This window comes from Myotis nattereri (assembly GCF_964212035.1).
Source record: "Myotis nattereri genome assembly, chromosome: 16".
Classification (NCBI taxonomy): domain Eukaryota; kingdom Metazoa; phylum Chordata; class Mammalia; order Chiroptera; family Vespertilionidae; genus Myotis; species Myotis nattereri.
Window position 1 is genome coordinate 28,829,274 of NC_138091.1, and position 18,012 is coordinate 28,847,285.

An 18,012-nucleotide genomic window follows, 5' to 3' on the forward strand; every position below is an offset into this window, starting at 1 on the left:
TATTATCTCTGAATCTTAAGCAAAAGACAAACTGCAGCTACAAGGTAGATATAAATGTCTCTTGCTGAGATTTGTAGAAAATATTGTCATTTTAATTAACATTTCCAAACAATAATAAGCATTATTTAGTACCGCAAAGCCAGCCACATACCCAGTGCTAAATTTCTAAGCATTTTAAAGCAAGAAACTGTTCTTCAGGGAAATGGCGAGAAAATTTGTTTTTCTGTTTCTACACTGGGAAGATCCAATCAAATCCTTTTTATTTGCTTCTTTTAAATAAAAACTGTGTATCTTTTTCTAAAATCATTCTTCCTCTGCTAATTTGCCCCCTGACATGCACTTTGCAAAAATACTTTCAATGGATTAAAATTGTATTTTTAAAAATGAGCTTGAGATCTTGAGCTTTATTGTCTGCAAAAAATACAAGATAATTGGAAGTGTTTTGAAACTTGGAACATGATGCAATAAAACCAATTCCTACAAGAGATTAAAATATTTTTTTTCATGCAAAAGAATAAAACAACCATCTGACCACTTCCCTTCATTAGTCTATTTCCTTATTCCCATAGTCTCCAAACCACTGATTCATCTCATTGACTGACCCCTTATTACCTACTGACCCCAAACAGAGACAGTGCTGAGACCCAGAAAGCAAGGTGCTCTGAGCCCTTCCTTTAGCTCTTCACAGCCAGTCTCTCTCTCTCTCTTGAACCTGTGTTCTTTGTTCCTCCCCCTTTTCATCTCTGTGGCTTGACCCTCCCTGCTCAGTGCTAGATCCAATGTCGAGCTCAGCCCCATTGAGCTTATAAGCTCATTCTGATCCAGGCAGAGCAATTTCAAATCAGCTGATGGGTCAAAATGTTAGTAATAGCCAACACTGAGTCTTCTCTTGACTTGTGTCAGGCAATACTCTAAATTACTCACTTGTCTGTCCTTCAGGTAAACCCAGGGATCACGTGTTATCATCCTGATTTTGCAGAGGAGACTGAGGCACAGAGTGGCTGTCTGACTTGCCCAAAGTTAGTGACAGAATCAGGGATCTGAACCCAGGCAGTCAGTCTGGTTGCACAGCTGAGCGTCTTCTCTTCTCCATTCCCTCCCCGCTTAGCCACAGGCATGTGGCTCTGGGCATACCTGGGATTCACTTTGCGTGCTCTCCAGGTCTCATGTTGTTTCATTGTTTTAAATCCTGGGAGGAGCCAACTTTTTAAATCAGTGTTTTTACTCTGTTTTCTAGCCCTTCATGGAAATCAGGGATCTTGCTTGTTCCTGAGTCTCTGCCACTTGGTAGTTCTTTGGAATCTCTGCCAGTTGTCACCAGTCTTTTAGGCAAGGGGATCCCAGAGACTTGCGGTTGTCCCTTCGTGACCAACTAGGTTCTTGTTCTAAATAGATTGTTCATCTAGCACCTTAACTGTCTGTATTTAAGTTGACATTATTTAGTCGAGTTCTACCTCATCTCCATTTTCTTTACTCCATTTCTACTACCTTCCCATGCTTATGTCAGCCACTATCTTCTCTCACTAAATGAAGGTGTTAGGTTCCCACTGGCTCTCCTAGCTTCAACACTTGGCTTCTCAAACTCATTCTGTTTGCTGCAACCAGGAGAACTATTGGCTGGAAATGGATGATTTTCAAGATTAAAACCTTCATAGCTTCCAATTACTCTTAGAATCAAGCCTTAATCTTAGAATCAGCATGTGAAGCCCTCCCTGTCAGAACCCCACCTTTGCCTGGTGTTGCTCCTCAAAACACACAAGAGAAACATGAATCGGTTGCCTCCTGTACACACACCAACCGGGGATCGAACCTGCAACTTGAGTATGTTCTGTGACTAGGAATTGAACCTGCCACCCTTCAGTGTATGAGTCACTCCACTCAGGGCTAATAAAAAAAAAATATATATATATATATATATATGTATATATATATACATATATTTATGTATGTGTATACATATACATATATGTATGTGTATGTATGTATGTGTATACATATACATATATGTATGTGTATATATACACACATACATATACATATACATGTACATATACGTATATGTATGTATATATATTTCAGAGAGGAAGGGGGAGGAGAGAGAGATAGAAACATCAATGATGATGAGAGGGAATCACTGATCAGCTGCCCCCTGCATGCCCTACCCTGGGGATCAAGCCTGCAACCTGAGCATGTGCCCCAGGAATTGAACGTGACCTCCTGGTTCAGAGGTCGATGCTCAACCACTGAGCCATGATGGCCAGGCTAATTTAATAAATTGTTGGGTTTTTGTTCTTCACTGTGAGTCTTATCTTCATTTTTTGACACCAGCTAACTCAGGTTCTAGCTAATGCCTCCAAGAATAATCTGACAAGATGCACTGAAGTCAGGGTGACAGTTAGGTAGATGTGTTGTGCAATTAAATTATATTTAACAAAGAGCCAGTGACTTCTCTACACCCAAGAATGATCAGACAGCCATGCCCACATTTGATCATCTGTGTACTGAGGTTGGGATGACTAGCTCAGCCTGATCAACGTGATAATCACATAACATTTACCATTCTTAAATGAAATGCTTTCTAAGGTGGACTGTCCCATTCTTGGCAGATCATATATATATATATATATATATATATATATATATATATGTAGCAATCTGCAGAATTTCATTTATTAAGGTGTTGGAAAGGATTCTCTTTTTAGTGAAACAAGATACATGCCTGTTAATATTAGATCTTGATAAAAAACATCATCATATGCATTGTAATTTCTTTAAGCTTCTCAGGGTGATTTGCATATGCGATTTTGTATTTCCCTCAACATGCCATTAAATTGGTGTAGGCAGGAAGGAGGATGCCTTTGTTAATACAATCAATTGAAAGATGTATAAAGAGGAGGAATAGAATTAGTTTATACTAATCATGACTCCTTGATAATAGATTTGTCACCATGTAGTTAGAGAAAGATTTCTCTCCAAAACCAATTCTTCCAGGATGATAAAAACAACACTTTAAAAAGCACATAGAGGAGTTTTTGCAAGAGGGTAAAATAATGAATTATTAAAGGTACTGCAGTTTCTTGATAAAATTTTTATGATAACTGTACAGTTTTTGTCTAGCCTGGCCTTTTAGCAACAAAGGAAGCATGAACTCTGCTTATTTTAAGTTGTACATTATTCTCCTCTTATTGTCTAATTTAAACAGTCTTTCCCAGAAAAGACCCAGAGATGCCAAATTGTAAGCTACAAGGATTTTTTCTCCTCCAGAATTATTGTACCCACTAGTGGCCCAGTGCATGAAATTCATGCATGGGGGGGTGGAGGGTTTGTCCCTCAGCCTGGCCTGCACCCTCTCCAAATTGGGACCGCTTGGGGGATGTCCGTCTGCTAGTTTAGCCCGATCCTGATTTAATTAGCATAGATTTTATTAACATCTTCTACTTTGTTGTCAAGCTCCTTGCATTTATAGAGGTTATTATGTTCCTCCAAAAACAAATTCTATGTATTAGTGGACAGGAGAGTCTGAGCATTGGTCACAGCTGTAACTGGGAAACATAGACAAGTGTAGTATTTAGAATGCACCAAGGGGGGAAAAAGAGAGTAAAGTAAAGTTTTCATATTGGCACCAGCATCCATTATAGAACTAATGGAGGTGACTAGTGAACATAAAGGATGCCCACAGTGTCCTCTCTGTCTTTGGGTCCTATATTTGCTCACTTCCTCTCTATCACAGAAAGAAGGGGAGTGAAGAGAGGAACTTTTTAAAATATATATTTTTATTGATTTCAGAGAAGAAGGAAGAGGGAGAGGGGGAGGGAGGGAGGGAGGGAGAGAGAGAGAGAGAGAGAGAGAGAGAGAGAGAGAGAGAGAGAGAGAGAGAAACATCAATGATGAGAGATAATCATTGATCAGCTGCCTCCTGCTTGCCCTCTAACCAGGGATCTAGCCCACAACCCTGGCATGTGCCCTGACCTGGAATCAAACCTGGTCTTCCTGGTTTACAGGTCGATGCTCAACCACTGAGCTACGTGGGCCAGGCCCTTTGTGCACTTTTTAATGGGGTACCACAAACAAAAATTTTAATATCAGCTTTGCATTGAGTAGCTATCTTCAGGCACTGTGACTGTTGATGGCAAGAATGTGTCCTATAGATTTATTTATTCCAGAGGAATTGCCACCTGACATCATAGGGAAGATATTGTCCCCAGGTGCATTGCCCCTGGGAACTACCAGACCCCTCCCTGCCTGTGCTCCAGCATGCACATCTGGCTTAAGGTGTTAAACTCAAAAGTGGTCAAAGCCACCAACCAACAGCCTAGGGACTGTGGGTGCGGGAAGCATTTCACTGAGGCACTAGAGTGTTCCAGAAAGCCCAGGTTTCCCAGTCAGGAATCCATACCATCATCACTTACTATTGAAGTTAAGCAAATTATCTTACCTTTTTTTTTTAACCTCCACTATCTTTCCATTCAGGGCTGAAACTGAGATGATTAGATTCCAAAGTAGATGATTTAAGATGGGTGCATAGCCTTACATAGTACCAATGGCAAAGATGATTCTTCAACAAGTAATAGCACATTTGCTTTTCAATTTATCTACCTGTGGAGAGCTAGTAGGCTACATAGACCATTGGCACATACTAATTGTATTTCTGTAATTATGCTGTTTGATCAGAAAGGCTATGAACTCTTCCTTTGGACTTCCTGACATTTTAAGGATCAGCGAAAGCCGAGATCCTTCCCCAGGTAGAAAACATATAAAGAAGTTAAAGCAATGGTAAGATGCAGCATATTTTTTTAAAATATATTTTATTGATTTTTTATAGAGAGGAAGGGAGAAAGGTAGAGCGTTAGAAACATAGATGAGAGAGAAACATCGATCGGCTGCCTCCTGCACACAGCCCCCCCCCCCACTAGGGATGTGCTCGCAACCAAGGTGCATGCCCTTGACCGGAATCGAACCTGGGACCTTTCTGTCGGCAGGCCGATGCTCTATCCACTGAGCAAAACCCGTAAGGGCAAGATGCAGCATATTACTGTGTAGAGAATGTACTCAACCCAGAAACCTTCAGTGTTGCGATCACTGTCAGCTGGGGTCTCTGCGGCTGAAGGATGTATGTATGCACATACATCTGATTGAGGAGACAAACAGATAGTTTGTTGGAAATCATGACATACGTTTTTGGATTGGCCGTGTTCCATGGTGGAGAAATGTGCGAGGAAGTTCAATGCATGAACTTCAGGGTCAACATTATGTGGTGAAGACAGACCCAGGATTTATGAGGAAGGTCACATTTGTGGGGAATAGCTGTACTAGCAGGAGCCAGTAGTAGGATAACCACTTTCAAACCCCCTGAAGGAAGTTCACAGGTAGGTTAAAGGAGAAGGAGAAGGAAGAGAGGGGTTTAGAGATACAGGCCGAGCAGTAAGCTCAGCACAAGTATTGAGGCTCCATTGCCAAATCAGGGAACTCGTCTATTGTATTCAAGTTCACCTGTATTTTCACCAAAGCTTTCTATCTTCCCTGCGGCATCCTTCTTTTGCGGGGGGAATCATTTCCTAATCTCATGCTCTTTCCTAATGTAGCCATTATTGAGATATAAGTAGAGTCCTTTTGATGTTTTAAAATCCATCACGGGGCCCCACATCTTTTCCCTGAAATGAAGAACTGCCATTACTGGTTTAGCACAGAGAGCCTCAAACCTGGCTGGCTGCTCGGGAGAAATACAAAATAGAGATGACTGGGCTGCATGCCCAAATTCTGACTTGATTTAGTGTTATATTTTGCACTGGTATTTTTTTTTTTTAAAGCCACCCAGGTGTTTTTAGTGGGTGATCAAGTTTTAGAAACATTTGAGTAGGATAAATTATCTGCCAAATTTGTAAACAGCGTTTATGGCAGTTAGAACGCAGTGTGCTTTCGAAGCAACACCTACATGCAGTTGTGTCCCGCCACATCCCTGGCATGTCCAATGCTTAAGAGGATGAAGTTCAAGCTCAACTTTTTGTTTCTCTCCAGTCTCTCTCGCTGTCTCATAATTTTCTCCTTTTGGTGTACATTCCAGTAATATTGGACTGATGGCAGATTCCCAATTATACTCTTACTAGAGGCCCGGTGCACAGATTTGTGCACCGTTGGGGTCCCTTGGTCTGGCCTGCACCCTTTCACAATTTAGGACCCCTTGGGGAATGTCGGAGAGCCGGTTTCAGCCTGATCCCCGCAATCCAGGCCGAAAGACCCCACTAGTACACAAATCCGTGCACTGGGCCTCTAATATGCATATAAGATCTTTGGTTAATCTTCTCCCGCCCTCCCCCCCTTCCCTCTGAGATTTATCAGTCTGTTTCATGTTTCCATTCCTGTGATTTCTGCTCCTGCATTGATCATTTGCCCCCTGGTGGTCAGTGCATGTCATAGCTACTGCATGGTCTCTTAGGCTTTTATATATATAGATAATTCATGCTTCTGTGCCTGGCCCCCCCTGCAATACTCTGAATCGTCCTACCCTCATGGTTCTTACATATATCCCATCAAATCATATTTCAGGTGTTTTCTTCCTGGGAAATGCTCCATGATGCTTCATTAAACACACCCTCCTTTAGTAACTTTAACCTTCATGCAGTTTTAGGGTTGCATATGTTCTGTGGTGTCACTTACTTACTTCTGCAACTATTTTAGATTGTGAGTCCCTTGAAGGTAGGCAGAGGAAGGGCCTTTTGTCTGTATACATGTGTGTGTGTGCACATACATAGTAGATGCTCAATGAATGTTTGTGACATGAGCTATATCATTTCATTGTAAATTTTAAAGAAGGCACTATTCAGTAGATTGGTGCCTCCTGCTACTTAAATTCGCTACTCTCTATCCCACAAATTGAGCCCATTGTAAAAAGCCAAGAATTTTATTTGCTTTTAACTTCTTAATATTCTCTTCATTCACTTCAAAGGTAAGTAAACATTGATTTCAAAGTTGAAATAAACATTGTTTTGGGAACAGAGACAAAGCAAAGGCAAACGTCTTCCTCCCCCCTACCCTCCCTCCCTTCCCTCTTTTCCTTTTTAATCTCCTTTTTTTTTTGAGCCATTCTCTCTCTAAATTTGAAGAACACTCATACATTTTTACTTATTTATTCCTCTTACTACTATATGCCATTATGGTACTAAATACTAGAAAGTCAAAGATAAGTCATAACCTCTATCCTCAAGGAGCTATGAGGATAGAGGTTATGCCTCGTGTGATAGGTGTTAAAATGGATGCATGGCAAGGTACTATGAGGACATAAAAAAGCAAACAGAATGCCTTATGAGGTATAAAATACCTTTTTAAAAATCAAAGGAAAGAATAAGGAAAACCACGTTGAGCTGTACACAAATACAAGTTTCCTGCTAAGCATTGCTTTCTTCACATATATGAACTCATAAAATCCTTATACTTAACTGTACAAGGCAAGAATTATGATTGCCACCATTTATTTAGATTTTAAAATAAAACCAGATTAAGTTGTATGGCTTTACACCGGTAGTAACAGGGGAAGTCTTATCTTACATAGTGTTATAAATATTATTATTATTTGCAGCTTTCAAGTACTACATGCTACTTGGGGAAGAGAAAGGTGGGAATTATTGGCTAAATTTATGGAGAGTTAAGTCTTTACCAACTACTGTACTAATTCTTTGTGATGTTAACTCGTTAACACCCACACGAGGTAGGTGCTGTCCATTTTAAAAGTCAGGAAACAAAGCTAGAAAGCATTTTAATCCATCTAGTTACTTAGTGGTAGAAGTGGACACTGACGTAGCCATTCTTGAGCTGGCAACCCATGGGAAACAAGACAGACACCTATGAGAACAAGCCAGAGTCCTAGGTGCCATACCAGTGGCACAGATGGTAAGTGCGCCAGGTAAAAAGCTGACCATGGAAGCAAGCTCTACCTTTTCCGCCGTCCAGGCCTGTCCAGGGAGCAGCAGCAGCTTGTGATGGAAGTTGCATGGGCTCAGGACTTCCAGCACCTGGTTTTGATCCCACCTTTGCCCCTGCTCCTATGATCTTGGATACATTACTTAAGTCTTCAAGCCTCAAGTTCCTCATCTCTCATTAATGGTGAGAGTCAGAAATATTTCAAACTAGAGGCCCAGGGCGTGATTGAAATCGCACGAGGTGGCGCCCTGCCTCTTGCTGTGCGAGGATGCACCCTGCGAGGAGCCAGGACCCGCACCTGACTCGCACAGCACCGGCCTCTGCAGGAGTTAGGCCGGACCAGCGCCACATGTGGCCAGGACCCGCACCTGACTCGTGCAGAGCCTGCTGCAGCAGGAGTCAGGCCGGACTGGCGCTGCTGGGTGCTGGATCCACGCCTGACTCCCCTTGCCTGTGTCTGCTCAGGGCCGCCTGAGCCAGCCCGCCAACTGGGGCAGGCCCACCTGTCTCTGTCTCCATCTCCACTCAGGGCCTCACCTGCGTGCGCAACCTCCTCCTGTCCGGTCATGACCCTTTATGGCGCCCTGACCTAATTTGCAATATATATATATATATATATATATATATATATATATATATATATATCCTATACTAATAAAAGACAAACATGCAAATTGACCATACTTTTGCTATGCTTTAAGCCACGCCCACCAGCCGATCAGAGTGACTATATGCAAATTAACCCAACCAAGATGGCAGCCGGCAGCCACGGAGCTGGAGAAAGCAGGAGGCTTGCTTGCTCCAGTGATGGAGGAAGCCAAGGTTCCCCGCCTGCCGCGGCCCAGCTCTGAGCTCCACTGAAAGCAACAAAGTTTCAATTATAGAAGGTAAATAAACCCCAGATACCTGTTTTCAGCCAGCCGTGGCCACGGAGCTGGAGCGAGCAAGCAGTGGGTTGCCCCTGGCAATGGAGGAAGCCAAGCTTTTCATAGGCCTCCACTAAAGGCAACAAAGTTTCAATTATAGAAGGTAAATAAATACCAGAATAAAAAAAAGAAAAAAAGAAAAAAAGGAGAGGCTGGGAGCTTACATTGCCAGTGTGCTTGGCCAGCCTGAAAATGGCCCTCAGCCCCTCACCCAGACTGGCCAGACACCCCAGTGGGGACCCCCCACCCTAAAGGGGGTGTGGCCAGCCTGAAAACAGCCATCAGCCTCTCATCCAGGCTGGCCAAACCTCCATGGGGCGAGGGTCCCCACTGGGGTGAACATCCTCTGAGGGGTCCCACACTGCAAGAGGGCATAGGCTGGGCTGAGGGATCCCCCGAGTACACAAATTTTTGTGCACCAGGCCTCTAGTATATATGTTATTGCTGTATGTGCCAACTGCATAATTTGTTCAAAAGTGCCTAACACATACTAAATGCTCAGTAAATGCCCTCACCGCCCCCCCCCCCCATCATGCTTTGTCGGACTCCAAAATTTTACTGGTGTTTTAAAGAATACAGATGAGACTAAGGTATTGCTTTGGCCAGCTTCTAAATGTATGTCCCCATGGAGGTTCCATCTTTCAACAAAACTCAGGATTTAAATTCCTAATCTTACCAAGCAAACTGTTCCATGCTTTGACTTTGTACATCTCCAGCATGTAAGCCACCTCTCACTTTGTTACTGAGTCCGTGACACCAAATCATCAGGCGTTGTACTTTGCTTTCATTATTTGAGCCTGTTTGGCTGGAGTAGATATTTCTACTCTGTTGATTCAAAATCTCAGAAAAGAAGGCTTCTGTTTCTGAACTCTCAATCCCTTCTATCTTCAAAAGGAGAAAGAAAAACTGCTGAACAGGGTTGGGGGGTGATGGTGGTAGAGATAATTTATAGCAATAGAATTACATGATTTAGGAACATACATCAGCTGACAGTTTGGCTTCTCACCAGGGTGGGTATATTTGGTGCCGGAGGCTACTGTGAGGAGCCAGCTCTGTATCCTATGATAGCTTTCGCTTTACCTTTCCATCTCTCCACTTCTAAGCTTTGTTTTCTTTCTTTTCCACAGCTCGTCTTGGGGCATATCCTTAAATGGCATTAAGCTTCTCTTGTAGGTGCACATCATAGCCCATCACTGCCTTGGGAGCCAGCAGGCAGAGGAGCAAAGGAGAGTAATGAGGCCTTACATAACATCCCAGTATTTTCTGTTCCCAGCAGCTCTGTTCCCTGCTAAGGCAGTGTGGGGAGCAATTATCACTACCCATACCAAGTCTGACTGCCTTAATCATTCTTGGAAAAACAATTTCAGTACACTCATTAGAGCCAGAAGAGTCCCCCTTCTCCAAAGGGATTGCTGGAATGGGAACAGTGATGTGGGATCTGACAGAGGCGAGAGGCAGGAGGCGTTCTGAGGGATGAAAATGCGACAAAAACAGTTTTATTTTGATTGTGTCTTTAAATATGAAATGAACCCCTCCCTTTTTAAAATTTATTGATTTTTTTTTAGAGAGCAAAAGGAAGGGAGTGAGAGAGGGGGAGAGAGAAACATCAATTTGTTCCATTTTTTTAAGCATACATTGTTTGATTCTTTTTTTAAAATATATTTTTATTGATTTCAGAGAGGAAGGGAAAGGGAGAAAGAGATAGAAACATCAATGATGAGAGAGAATCATTGATTGGCTGCCTTCTGCATGCCCCCTACAGGGGATCGAGCCTGCAACCTGAGCATGTGCCCTTGACTGGAATCAAACCTGGGGCCCTTCAGTCCACAGGCCGATGTTCTATCTACTGAGCCAAACCAGCTAGGGCCATTGCTTGATTCTTGTATGTCCCCAGACTAGGGATCAGACCCACAACCTTGGTTTATTTGGACGAAACTCTAACCAACTGAGCTACCTGGCCAGGGTTGAAAAGATTGATTTAGGTTATTATGACCATCAAGAGAGAGTTAGCCACTTGAGTATAGTGAGATTTCTTCCTATTTGTTGAAAAAGACGATGAAATTAATAGCCCAGCTCTTCACATAGATACCAAAATAAGAAATCTTTGTAATTAATAAAGCTTTGTAATTATCTTTTGGGAGCCATAGGGGCAAGACAAGGCGATGTTCTACAGCCCATGCTAATGTGGACTATGTCAGGCCTTGGAAAGCAAGGCCTCAAGGACCAGATGAGGGTGGGAGGCTTCCTAGTGGTCAGCAGATTATGGAGAAGGGCAGTGAGGAGTTTTCTGTCTGCTCCTCACCCCCACCTGACCCTGTCCTGCTGCGAGTCTGGGTAGAGGGCATGGGGCTCTGATCTCAAGGGCATATGCCTGAGACCCAGACCCACCAGGCAAACAGGAAAAGAGCAGTGGCCATTGCTGTAAAGAAAGGGTAGTTGCAGTTGGTGTATTCATAGGGCCAGATTTTTCTCTAACACAGCCACTCCTGCCGTATCTCAGAACGATGGCTGTGCATGTGTGTATGACTGCGCACTTAATAAAAGAGACACAGTGGAAATAGGTTTGAGGCGGCCATGCAGGCCTAGACAGAGAGTAGCACACAGCAGACACTGTTCAGCACAGCACTGGGGAGGCGGGACTTCCTTTCCTTTCCCCTCTCCTCCCCAGCTATTATGTGCACACACTGAAATAGACCAGGGGACCTTTGCCCAGGCCAGAGAAGGTAATGTACACTTTGAGCAACCCCATCCAATCAGTCATGTATCAGATGCCATGTGACTGTTGCACATACACAGCAAAGAACACGGGATTTGGTGAATTTGGCGCATAGAGTTTTCTTTTCCTTTCTTCCTCTCTCCCTCTTTTCTTCTTTGAGGAACTAGGGCCAAGTTAGCTCTTTGGGGTCCATGGACTTATCTTGGGACTGCCAAAGGCGGGAAAGGAGAATTTCTATTCATGGTCTCAGGGGGGCATAGTGTAATTTAACCTGGACACTAAAAAGAAATGATGACGGAAGGAGGCTTGACTTGGGGTGGTGAACACACATACAGGGTATAGATGATGGGTTGTAGAATTGCTTACCTGAAATCTATGTAATTTTGTTAACCAGTGTCACCCCTAATGAATTCCATAGGAAGGAAAAAATACATTAAAAATAAAAAGAGTGAGATCCCATTTTGTGCTCCATGCTGGTGAGGCATTGGTTTTCATCCATTGGTTCTTAATATAAAAATGTGTTAGAGCTTGAGGGGACCTTATGGGGAGACTGCAAAGGGAAGGATAAAATCATAACATTTATTGAGAATATGCTATGCGTTTGGTATTCTGAGCTTTCCAGTTACGTTAGCTCAGTCAGTCCTCACCAAAGTTCTGTAAGGTTTAGGGTTGGAACCCATTTCCAGATATAAAGTTAAAAGATGGGAGAAGTAATTTGCTTCAAGTCATATAATTACTAGAAGATAGATCTGGGCTGTGAACTTAGATAGCAAAGGCTTCTCATTTAGAGAATCACACTGAGCTGAGAAAGATGAAGAGAAAGACTAGTTGGAGGCAAAACTGAAATGAGAACTCAGATTCTATGACTCACCGTAAGTGTTCTTTCCAATCCACTGTCTCCAGTGGGACTGTTAAATGCCTAGAAAAAAACAAAACAACAAAAAAACCCAAGTATGGCTCTGGCCAATGTGGCTCAATTGGTTGGGTGTTATCCCATGCACCAAAGGTCACAGGTTCGATTCCCCTTCAGGGCACATGCCCCAGTTGCAGGCTTAATCCCCAGTAGGGGCCATGCCAGGGGCAGCTGATCAATGTTTCTCTCTCACATCAATGTTTCTCTCACTATCTCCCTTCCTCCCTTTCTAAAATCAATAAAAAATAGATTACAAAATAAGTGTGAAAATATGTGAGGGAAATAAGAAGAGAAATTTGCACTAGCCACAAAGGTATCCAGATTGTGACTCCTTTTCTTCCCCCTGGTAATTGGTTACATAATCTAAACAAAAGAACTCCAGAAATTTCCAGTCCCAACTATAACATCCCTGGTAAAGTTTTATGTAGCCTTCATTTTCCCCATGCATTGCCTCTATCACCTGCTGAGTATTATTAGATTTTACACACTATTTGACATGAAACTTGGCCCCTGATGAAATGCTACTATTTTAGATTCTCTTAAAGGCTTGCAAGACTAGAAATAGATTTATTATGCAACAGCTCCCTGCTTTACTTGAAGAAATCTGCATAAATACACACTGTCACTTTGCTCTTGAGACTGGAATTGTTTTTAAGGGACACAGAGATAATAAATGATGTCATTTTATCTTTCCATCTTTTAACATACAGAAGCATGTATGAGCAAAGAGTGCTTTAAGGCCAGTCAGTGTAGCTCAGTGTTTGAGCATTGACCTATGAACCAGGAGGTCACGGCTCGATTCTCAATCAGGGCATATGCCCGAGTTGGGGCTCTATCCCCAGTGTGGGGCATGCAGGAGGCAGCAGATCAATTATTCTTTCTCGCCTTTGATGTTTCTATATCTCTTTTCCTCTTCCTCTCTGAAATCAATAAAAATATATTTTTAAAAGAGTATTTCAAGAAGATAAAAGTTTTAAATGATTGTTTATTAATTGATTCATTTAGTAACTATTCAAATCTTATAACATCTTCTTTTCTCTTTATGTTTGTAGTTAGGGAAGTCTGACATGAATTTGCACTCTTCATAGTTAAATGTAGAAAATCAAATGACATGCGTTCTGTATTAGTATTTGTTCCTCTGGTCTTTTTTCTTTTAATCCTTACCTGAGGATATCCTAAGGATATGTTGTGTGTTTTTTTTTAATTTTTAAATTTATTTTTAAAGAGAGAGGAAGAGAAAGAGAGAGAAAGGAACATCCATATGAGAGAAAAACATCCATGTGAGATTGGTTGCCTCCCATACATGCCCTGACCGGGGGTTGAACTGGAACCCAGGTATGTACCCTGACTGGGAATTGAACCCACAACCTTTTGGTGGATGGGACAGTGCTCCAACCAGCTGAGCCAACCCGCCAGTGCCGTTCCTCTGGTCTTAACATACACATTTTACCCTTGTTTTCCTATTCTCTCTTTAAAAAAAAACTTATTTTTGTCTTGTTCTTAATGAACTACATTTATTCGCTTTGATTCAAATTTAAAAACAGAGGAAAAGAAGTAGAGAGCTACTTAGTAAACTAGCAAGAAAACCCACACTTATGCAATGGCATTGTGTCAGTCAAGGCCGGTTTCTTTTTTACCGTTTAAAATGAGCAATTTCTTAAAGGGATGTAACATTTCATCCTGTTTGGCATGGCTCCTAATACCTAGAAAACATTTCCTGCTTTCTATTTTGAAACAAGAATGATAAATTGGGTAAGGTTGGTGGAACTGAGCAGCAATGCCTGTGCGGTGGTTGCTGTCACGTTCATAGAATATAAATGTTACATTGTGGTTGGAACTAAGTCGTGTATTCTCATGAAGGATGTGCCTGTTGTTTGGCTTGGTATTGTTTCACTGTGTATGCGGATCATTTCTCCGTGTCTGTCATTACTGGCTTTTGATCACCTTGATTTGGATTTTTATTTTTTTGCAATGGTGACTAAGAGATACATGAAACATTTTTGCAATGACTTTGTTAAGCAGCCTAACAAATGTTATTAAGCAAATATTACAATTAACTCATAAAACCTGGGAGTCATGTAGAACAATCTACAAGATAAAACTACTAATTTGAGAGCTCAGTTATTAGTATCACCTTATGGCTTTTTATTTATTTTATTTTTTTAATATATTTTATTGATTTTTTACAGAGAGGAGGGGAGAGGGATAGAGAGTTAAAAACATCGATGAGAGAAACATTGATCAGCCGCCTCCTGCACACTCCCTACTGGGTATGTGCCCGCAACCAAGGTACATGCCCTTGACCGGAATCGAACCTGGGACCTTTGAGTCCGCAGGCCGACGCTCTATCCACTGAGCCAAACCGGTTAGGGTACCTTATGGCTTTTTAAAGTCCTTTCATTATTCTTGCAAAATACATGCATAAGATAAGCAGTAAGAGAAGAAATATGTGAGCATCGAAAGGTTTTGCAATATTTTCAAGATATTCCTGGAAGGATCTAGAAAGTATAATGCTAAATAAAATAAGTCAGCCAGAGAAAGACAAATACCATATTATCTCATTTATATGTGGAATCTCAAGAACAAAATAAAAAAGTTGAAAGTCTCATAGACACAGAGAGCAGATTGGTGGTACCAGAGGGGAGAGGGGTCAGGGGACTGGGAGAAAGGGGTGATGAGATTAAGAAGTACAAATTGGTAGATACAAAATAGTCAGAGGGATGTAAAATGCAGCATGTAAATGTAGTCAATAATATTGTAATAATTATGTCTTGTGCCAGGTGGGTACTGGACATATCAGGACGCCACTTTGTAAGGTGGTCCACTATGCTGTATACCTGAAAGCAATACAAAATAATATGAGAGTAAAATGTAATTGAATATATACAGGGTGTCCCCAAAAAATATATACACATTTGACAGCTGAAAGCTCAATGGATGTTTATTTCTTTCCAGATATAACCCATTGGAATTAATTATTATTCAAAGTGTGTATACATATTTGGGACACCCTGTATATATAATAAATTTGTATGAAATAGAGTCTGTTGAAAGCAAAGGTTAAAACCAATAGAAGTATTGGCTAAGAAAAAAATGCACTAGTTGTTTCTTCTATTATTGAATAAATATATACAGTACTTAATTAGGAAAAAGAGATTCATCTAATCATCACAGTAAAATACACTCAATTCCAACTTCATCCTTTTTAATATTAAGCAAAAAGTTCTAAGACATAACTCTAGTATAAAATTATAATTATGCCATCTAAAACTAACCCTAATTCTACCACTAATCTTAGCTAAAACCCTAATACTAGTGCTGTGCCTTGCTAAAGCCTTTCATTCTAGGATTAACATTTACTCTCATGCTGAATCGAAATACCAACCTTTTCTTAACTTTATTCCTAATATCAGCTCAGCATCCATATACCTAAAACCTGGAGAGCAAATAAGTTTTAATTCATATATAAATTCTGTCTGGAGGTGTTGTCCCTGGGTCATTTTGTTGAGGATTCTAAAGCTCCAGAGGAAGAAGTTCTGAGATGAATTATCATCATCTGTCCTGATTCGAGATGAGGGAATGGCAGCATGGATGCAAGCATTCACCATCCCTGTCCTGACTAACCCTTGCCCTCTTCTAGACTTGGCTCCCTGAAGGCAAACAATGGTAGCAAGTCATAGGTGACCAAAGAAAGGGTTCCTGCTTTGATCTTAGTTATGATAAATGATGGGGTTTAATTCCTTAGGAAGGTGAGAGTTTTCTTCCAGAGGGGATATTAGGAAATCTTTAGGGCGGAAGAAGATAGATTTTTAAAATTTATTTTACAACTTTTACAAGGATTCATTCATTTCCTACACATGAAAGGCTATAGACAAAAGAGTTAGAATGTAAAGTCTCAATGCATCCTTTTTTAAAAATTAAATTTATTGGGGTGACATTTGTTAATAAAATTATAGAGGTTTCAAGTGTATATTTTACATGATCTGTATATTGCATTGTGTGCCTTCCATCCAAAGTCAAACCATCTGTGTTCCCTTCTTAGTAAGAAAGTGACTGATTTCCAAAGAGAACACAATCCATCAGCTCTCAAGGGGACACATTTTCTCATTTTATTTATTTAGGAATTTTATTGAATACATCAAATGTGGTTAATACCTGCCAATTGTTAATTTGACACAATCAATGGGTATTTCATAGGAATAAGGATTATTCTTACAGTGCAATCAATTTTTCTAAGCATATGGCCATGATCTTTAAGTAAGGTTGGGGAAATTATTTTTTAAACTGATTTCAAAAATTTGGACCATAGGAAAAAAACTAGAAAAAATAAAATGAGCTCCCAGATGCTCTCAGTCAGCTTCAACAATTATCAACCTATGGCAAATCTTTTTTAATCAATTCATACCCTCCCATGTATTTTTATTTAATATTGTATCATGTTATATAGGCATATCTCCATAACTTAGTGACAGTTGATTTTTAAATCAGCTTTATTGAGATATATTAAAATGTCATAAATTCACTAAAATGAACTATTCAGTACTTTTAAAATATATATATATTTAATGTATTTTTATTGATTTCAGAGAGGAAGGGAGAGGGAGAGAGAGATAGAAACATCAATGATGAGAGAGAATCATTGATCGGCTGCCTCCTGCAGGCTCCCTAGTGGGGACCAAGCCCACAACCCTGGCATGTGCCCTTGACCAGAATCGAACCCAGGACCCTTCAGTCTACAGGCCGATGCTCTGTCCACTGAGCCAAACCAGCTAGGGCTTCAGTACTTTCAGATGTATTTATTGAGTTGTTTTAGAATGACATCGATCTAACTTGAGAACTTTTCCCCCCACTCTGAAAAGAAACCCCATGCCCATTGGCAGTCACTCCCCAATTTAATCCCACCCTCCTGCCGTAGGCAATCACTAATCTGTTTTTTTTTTTCTTTATAGATTCATCTATTCTGAACATTTTATATAAAAGGAATCATAATATCTTATCTTTGTGTTGCTTTCTTTGAGCATAATGTTTTCAAGATGCATTCGGGTTATACCACGGATCAGTATTTCATTTCTTTTTATTGTAAACTATCTTTACCCACTTATCATTTGGTGGTCGTTTGAGTTGTTTCCAATTTTCGGCTGTTAGAAATAATGTGCTGTGAATATGTGTAAACATTTTTGTGTGGCTTGATATTTTTATTTCTCTCGTGTAAAATTGATGCCTAATAGGGTTATGTATTTAAAAAAAATACATAAAAAAAGGTTAAGAATCTTTTGAGGAACGTCAAACTCTTTAAAATTGGTGGCACCATTTTATCTGTCCCTTAGATCTGTCTCTTTGTCCCTTCAATTTAAGAAAATACATGGGAAAATATTGCCAAAATGTTTATTGAATGAAATTGATCCTTAGCTATAAAACATGCAGTGTTATATAGAATCAAGTCTAGTTACTCTGGTAAAATTACAGGCCTGACACATATAAAATGAAGATGCATTCATGGTCATTAAATAAAAGAGACAAATCTGTAAGTATATACCCCCAAA